We start from the raw sequence: 8,087 nt of genomic DNA on the forward strand, positions 1-8,087 counted from the left end.
TGGGCTATATCATGGGCACTTTCGAGAGCTTTTAGGGTTGCAAAATTCACTCTAAATTTGCCCCTAAATCTGACCATATATTTGAATATACATGACTATGACTACGATTATGTGGCAATGGATTAACATGTGCACATGACTTGAAATTTGGGCAGGCATACAAGAAAAAAAAGGAGGGGGAGGGGGAGGCGGAGGCGGAGGCGAAGGCGCGGTAGGAGGAGAAAAACAAAGGGGGGGAGGGGAAGGCCAACAGATAAGAGGAGGCGAAGGTGTAGGAAGAAGGCTAGCAGGAGGGGTAGAGAAGGGGGGGAGGCAGAACAAGGAGGTGTGGCGGGCAGAACTCGGAGGCATGGAAAAATAGGGAGGAAGGGCAGAGCAGGGAGGTGAGGGGTGGAGAAGGTGGGCGTAGGGTGAAGCAATGACGGGGGGGAGGGGGGGAAGGGGGGGGCATTAAAGGGGCTCTTGCTCACTAGCTCTCAGCTTAAACTCACAAAAATCTTATGTTGCCTCTAGGCTCATTAACGCTTTCCTGAAACATATTCCCTAACTGTATGGTTTCAGTTTTAAATTTTCCTTCAATTCCTAGCTTCAAATTTCCCCTAACGTATGTAAATCACAAATTTAAGAGTTAAAAAAATTTGACCCTAAAAAGTTGTTTTCCCTCTGTTTTGCCGAAATCTAGTTTTTATTAATCTCGGCCGAAGAAATTTGGCTTTGATTGAAAATTTTTAAGCACAAAACGTGTTCCATTGAAACATTTCTGAACATATTGAAACACATTTCAGTGCCACTATGAATAGCAAGGAAGAAAATCTCGAAATCGATGATGACCAATGTGGCTTTCTATGGAAAGCCTAGGATTGATCTTAGAGATCAATGTCCAATACTCATTGATTTAATTGGTTTATACGAGGAAGAATTCATATCAATTGTATCTTCCATCACAAATGCTTATAAATCTCATAAATTCTAGAAAAGGTAACACAGACCACTCAATTGTTTATAATAGTGTGTTTAAGGCTTAAGACCAAGCTTACTTAATCGATTAATATAATGCTACATGCTTTTTAAAATACTCTGTGAACAACAACTAGAATTCTTGTAGCTATAATTGAATGAAAGGGCATGAGTTTGAATCGTATAAGGTGAAGTGAAGCATGTTTGAAATAAATAAGGCACCGAAGCTATTGAACTTAAATGGAAATCCTTTGTCTTCCTTTCCTAATTGTCTAAACTCTTTCTCTTTTAGGAAGTTGTTTTAGGAAAAGGGTAGGTACTGATTATAAGGTCAGATGTTGAAAATTGAGGATGGCCATGAAAGATGTGGATTCATTATTTATTAGGCAAGAAAGTCATGTGTGACAAAACAACATAAATCTATAGTTAATGCATGAAGATCATAAGTTTTTTTTTTGTTTTTTTCTACAAGAGGTCCATCGTGAAAGTTTTAGTCCAAAAGGAAAATATTTCAAGGGTTTTAGCACTTATCTTATTCGTCTTTTAGAATGTTTTTTTTTAAGGATTGCAATTAAGTCTCAATGATATGCCAAGAGGTCTCAAGAAAACAATATTTATTGGCTTAAGAAAACACGTCACCATTGTGAAAATTCATCATTATTTTCATTTCTAATACATTTTAGCTGTTATATGAAGCATAAGCCCCAAGTATCTGTACTTGTGAATGTTCATGTACTAGGCTTTTTGCACTTTTAGTTCCATAGATTTTTCTTTTGAATAAATAAAAACCTCAAGGGAGTGATTTATAGGGCCTTTACATATTGGTATGCTGTGGATGAAGATGTCTCAATAATAATGGATAATTTGTGGTGAAGATCTTTGTCATCACTTTTTCCATGGCAAGCTTGTCAATGCCCTTAGCTTGAGCCTACATCATGAGCTTGTGCCCTTATTGAGGAGTTTTCATATAATAGTCTCTCATTTCATCTTTCTACCTATAATACAAGTAGTAAAGGTGAGTCAGCCTACCCTTTCAAATTATAACCCTCTTTCCTTTTCTATGGATGCAAGTGTAAAATATTTATATAGAATTGAGAAAAATCTTGTCTTATCATGGTTCCTGCACCTGAAACAAGATATCAGTTTTGCTAACACCAAGCAATGGAGGAAACATTAAACTTGGGGCGGAAAAGTTTTTATAATAAACGTAAGTGCAACGCCGATCAGTGAGGTGGACGTGCCGGAGTGGTTATCGGGCATGACTAGAAATCATGTGGGCTCTGCCCGCGCAGGTTCGAATCCTGCCGTCCACGCCATTTCATTTTATTTAATTAAATTCATGCTTGCTCATCAGGAATGAGCAAAGTAATTTTGTTCTCCTTCCCTCTCATATTGAGTTTCTATGTACCTTACGTGCATGTTTTCACAAAAGTAAAGAAATTAAAGCTTCAGTCTAAAAATTAGAGAGCTTTGCACTACTACTACTACTACTAATATTATGCTACGTGTGCTTTGCACTAAAATTAGAGAGCTTTGCACTACTACTACTACTACTAATATTATGCTACGTGTGCTTTGCACTAGTACTAATAATTTTATGCTAAGTGTGCTAGTACCTGAAGTGAAGTGTACAAGCTATGAGAGCATAATCTCCTTCAATCCCCCCCTTTGCTCTCTACATATACCACATGTAAAGCAACCTTAAAGCTATTAAATTTGTCTTTAGAGAGTGCTTTGGTGAAGAAATCTGGCACATTTTCCTTCATGCATATAGGTAGGTGTTCATGCACATAGTGGTAATGTGCTTCAATGTGCTTAGTACCTATATGAAAGACTAGATTAGATGTATTGGGTATAGCACTTTGACTTCGAGTATATGTGTGTGGCATATAACTCTTCTTAGCCATATGCATTCCAATGTGGTTGTGAATATTTCTCTATATTTAGCTTCACATGATGATGAAGTAGCCACTCTAATATGTTTCTTACTTGTCCATGAGATAGCATAAGAACCAAGTGAGAAATAAAGCCCAATGGTCGATTTTCAATTGTCTTTGTCTCTTGCCCAATCAGAGTCATTGAATCCAAATAGTTTTGAATTTTTACCTTTTGCATAAAACATGCCCAGGTGAAGAGCACCCTTTAGGCATCTAAAAACTCTCTTGATTTCTTGCCAATGAGAAGTTTTTGGGTAGGACATAAATTTGCTTAGAAGTGCAATAACATACACAATATCTGGCCTTGTTGAGAGCAACATAGATAGATGACAACAATTTAAATCTCTAAACTCGCTTAAAAAGGCTAGCTACTATGAGGTCTCAAGGCACACTTTCATTGTGGGATTCTCATCTACTAGTGGAGAAAAATAAAGCCCCATATAACCTCAAGTAGGAGGAAGGAGAGATAATGTGGTACTATATTGCTAGAAAAAAGTATCTCCACATGAGATACAGTCCTTGGTGACTTATCTCTCATTGATTAATTTATAATTAGTCTCAAGATCAAGAGGCTTTATGATCATTTCTACAACTCTACATCATTGTTGAGTGTTACCACAAAGCAATAGACTAACTCTACATCTTTGATGAGTGTTATTGCAAAGAAATAGACCTTCTCTAAAGGTCTTGACACTACATCTTTTACAAGTGTTACCACAGAGATCCTCATCCTTTTTTCAGAAGTGTCCAAAATTATAAAGCCTGCTCATATTTTAAGAAGTGTTCGAAATTATAAGTCCTAGTCCTTTTTTAAGAAGTTTCCAACCTAGTGTGAACACATGGCCAGGTCTATAAGTGACTTTTGAGTCATTATATGGACTTTATGCATAATGAAATAAAGCTCTTGGTAAACTTGTGTGTGTGTGTGTGTGTGTGTGTGTGTGTGTGTGTGTGTGTGTGAGAGAGAGAGAGAGAGAGAGAGAGAGAGAGAGTGAGTGAGTTTGAGAGACTTCTTGCTAATGTCTTGTACCACTTGCATGCTTGCATTTTCTTGTGAGTTTGAGAGAGTGAGAGAATCAAGCTTTCTTATGTGATAAACACTAGAGTGAGTGTGACAAGCGGAGGTAGTGACCAAATGAAAAGAGGGTCTTAGCTCGATTAAGGTAATAGGTAAGTTCCCCACAACATTTGCAATTCTATTCTAGCTTGGGTTAGGGTAGGAAGTAACAAAAGGGAAAGAATTGTCCAATATTCTAGTGTAGTAACCTTGGTGATAATTTTGAAAATGATAACCATCATGCCACATTACTAACTCTATGTAATGGTTGGGAAGACATAGCCACACACTGCTAGTTGTATGTAACAATTAAGAAGCCATAGGTATCCTATATAGTGGTGCCAAATTTCTAATTATAACTAAGCATTACACTGAGAGAAGTGACTAAGCCAAATTTCTAATTATAACTAAGCATTACACTGAGAGAAGTGGGAAAAACTTCCTTTTAGAACTTACAAAGCTCATTATGAAGATGGTAGATAGTACAATCACAAGGTCAATGGTAATTCCCCATGATCTTTAATTTAAAATCTTGTACTGTCACACCTATGTGGTGATGAACTTTTTGAAAGCAACCAAATTCTTATAATGTCATCATAAGAATTAGGCCAACCTTTTATGAGGACTCTAGACTTGTCATCATAAGCTACCAGATTCTTATGATGTCATCATAAGAACTATGCCAACCTTTTATAAGGACTCTCGACTTGTCCACAATTTGTCCATAGATTATGTGTAATTTTAAAGAAGAAGGATGGTCAACGATGATCAAGGATGGTCAAATAATAATGGTTGATATTAAGAATGTTGTGTGAGAACTAGATGCACTTGTTAACAACTATCTGTATGACACCCAAGGTAGGTGCCAAGTACCTCAAGTGTTGAAGATGATGTGAGAGTACCCAATACTTCACTTAACATGTTTAGAGCCAAAATCAACCACATTTAGTTCTTATAATATAGATGATTACTTGTTCTATGCATCAAGGTTTAATGCTCTACAAAAGGTTAGGTAGTTTCTTGCGATGGCTTAAAGAGGTAGATACTATGGAACATGAACAAGATCCTACACCAATTTACATCACTAAGGATCTTACTCTAGAGGAGTAGAAATATTTCATTGACTACTTGAGGGAACGTTTTGCATTGAAATACATGGACATGAAAGGAGTGTCACTTGAGATGGTATAACATAGCATACCAATCATTAAAAGGGCAACATCTAGTCTAGCGACATCCTTACTCCATGAATTCAAAGTATTTTGAGATCGAGAAAAAATTTGACAAGCTTTTAGGATGCAAGATTTATCTATCACTCTTTATTGTAGTGTGACCAAATAGAATGGAAAAATTGAAGTACGTGTAGATCTAAAGAGAGCTTTAGGCAACCAAATCCATTGGTTACCCTCATAGTAACCTTTAACTTTCAGTAGTCTAACTTGTACCATCCATAGCTTGGAGCATAAGCTTGGTGCATTACTTGTGCTTCTTAGAATATTTCTTAGCCTTGGTTGATGGTTTTTTGGGGATCCATATCTTTTTGCAACCATTGAAATAGCCTTGGGTAGCTAGTAAATGTTTAGGCATTCATTGTGATTGGACCTACATGAATGTAGGGTCATGGTCCCCTCTATTGGTGGTGGCGAGGTTGGGTTGAATACTTTTATGGTGCCTTTCGTGTTCGAGAGGTTAGTTGAATAATTTTATGGTTGTCGATCGAGGGTAAATATTATTGGAGGGGTTTCTTGAGGATCAATGTGGTGGTGGAGGGGTCACTTGAGGATCAGTATGGTTGTCGATCAAGTGTGAGGTTTCAGATATTGTTCGAGGGGTTGCTTGAGGATTAGTGTGGTGGTTTCCGCATAGAATAGGAATGTTGATGTTGAGGTTGGGACTTGAGTTGGAAGGGCATTCATTGACAAATTTCAAGAAGCTAGTTCACCGTACTGACACCATTCGATTGTGGTCTCTTTGGTTCCCAAGTTGAATGTAAACTATAGTAAATAATAGTAATAACTCCATGGAAAATCCCACCACATCAAGGAGCAAAGATGAGTACCAAACCACATTCTTCACACCAAAGGTTTTTATCATAGGAAACCACCACATCTAAAGACCCAAGAAGGAGAAAAACCCACTAGAAGCTACAAAATAATCCACTTGAATATTGACACAAACATAATCAATCAAGCAACTTCCAATTCTAGTAACTAGAACACTTACCCAAAAATGGTAAGTTACCACAAGAACCACTTATCTGTAAAGTAAAACAAATTGAAAAAGGATGCTTTAGAAGGTTAAAGAGCCCATTACAAACACACAAGAACCCATGAAACAAAAAGGCACGAAACCACAAGAACCTCTATCCGACTATCCCTTTATATTAAAGCAATTCGAAGAGCTAGAAAGTCGTCATCTTGCTCCAGGGACATAAAAATCTCAAGGGATGCACAAAAAACATATTTCTTAGGTGACGCACAAAAATCTCACAGGGTGAACCACAAGAACCATGGCCAAAAAATCCATGATACACAAGAACATCCAAACATAACAAGTGGAAAGCAATCCACTATAGATAACCAATGAAAGTGGACGTAACAAATATAAATTTGCACTATCAAGCAAAATTGAAATGTGTGGTTGCAAAGATAACAAGTACGATGAAAAAATTCAAGGATAGGTTTTGTTGAAATCTAAAATACAAAAAAAATAAAAAAAAATCTTTTAACTTTTTGCTCAAGGTACACAAAATATTCTCAAAGGGAGAATCACAAGTACCATGATATACATACAAGAATCGCGAAACATAAAAAGTGAAAAGCAACAACTCAATAAACAACCAATGAAACATAATGTAACACAAATTTCCAAGGATTTGGAATAGATCAGTATCAAGAAACAACGGGTATTGATATGATGTGGCACTTTTTACACTTGAAGTTGTGTGAATGGATCTCAACATGTATCAATGGGAGTTCAAAGCATGCAAAAACATGTGACGGATTATTATTTTTTTGACATTGTAATCTTTCTCTTAATCTAGCTACTATCTCCAATGGTTTTTTAAGATAAAACGATCATCACTTCTACCCATTGAATCATGCTCATCACCTAGTGGAGGATGATGTTTTGTGGCTCTCTTTAAAGTTCCATATATGAAACATGTATCAATGGTAGTTCAAACATTTGAGAGGGATGCATTTTTCCCATAATTGTGATCTTTATGTTTCTTAATCTAACTACTAAACCCTATGATTTTTTGGGATAATGGGCCACTTTTACCAATTGAATCATGCTCATCTCTTGGTGGGTGTTGAAATAATGAATCTTTTTACTTTCTAAAGTTGCATTAATGGATCTCAACATGTATCGATGGCAGTTCAAACCATTTCAAAAACATGTAGAGGGATGAATTTGTTCCCTAATTATACTCTCTATCTCTTAATAAAACTTTCCTCTAGGTAACGGGTTACTTTAACCCATGTTCATCTCCTGATGGGTGTGCTCCTGATGAGTGTGTATGCAATAAGGTCTTTTTTATTCTCTTAAGCTGTGTGGATGATTCAAAATATATGCTCATCTAAGTTAATTTTGAATTAAGGTAGTTGAAAATTAATACATTTTTTATATTTGATTAATCACTATTTTAACCAAACAGATGTTGCCCACATCATAGCTAGGTTTCAAAAACTCTATAATCAATTTATCAATATATAGTCTAATCGCTAAGACGACAATATAAGCATATTTTTGGGTAAACTAAAGGTAAAAGTAAAATCACTACAAGAATCTTGTGAACTAAGAATTATAGACATTGATTTATTTCGAAAATTTAAACGTACCTACAATATTAGTTATAAATATAATATCTTCATCTATCTATTACATATTAACCATGGACCCTTTGTATTCCGATCGACCCTTTGTATTCCGGCTTCCATTCTTGCGTTTCGCTTCTTAATGTCTTTTACATACAGCAGCAACGCGCGGGTTGAGTAACTAGTATATTTTAAGCATGGTACTGATTGAAAACTATTACACTCCTCACACTTGTGTAAGCATGAGCTATCACGGATCCATTAGGGGCTGCACCACAGCCCACTCACAATTCAACTATGCTCTCAGCACAAATGAAC

General features: G+C 36.4%; 1 non-coding gene across 1 annotated transcript; it reads left to right on the forward strand.

Annotated features, from left to right (window-relative positions):
* Nucleotides 1–2,188: 2,188 nt before the first annotated feature.
* Nucleotides 2,189–2,270, forward strand: TRNAS-AGA (transfer RNA serine (anticodon AGA)). The gene has a single exon. It is a non-coding gene; the product is annotated as a tRNA-Ser (tRNA).
* The last annotated feature ends 5,817 nt before the right edge of the window (nt 2,271–8,087 follow it).

This window comes from Cibotium barometz, chromosome 6 (genome assembly GCF_041138505.1).
Source record: "Cibotium barometz isolate CiBa-2024 chromosome 6, ASM4113850v1, whole genome shotgun sequence".
Lineage (NCBI taxonomy): Eukaryota > Viridiplantae > Streptophyta > Polypodiopsida > Cyatheales > Cibotiaceae > Cibotium > Cibotium barometz.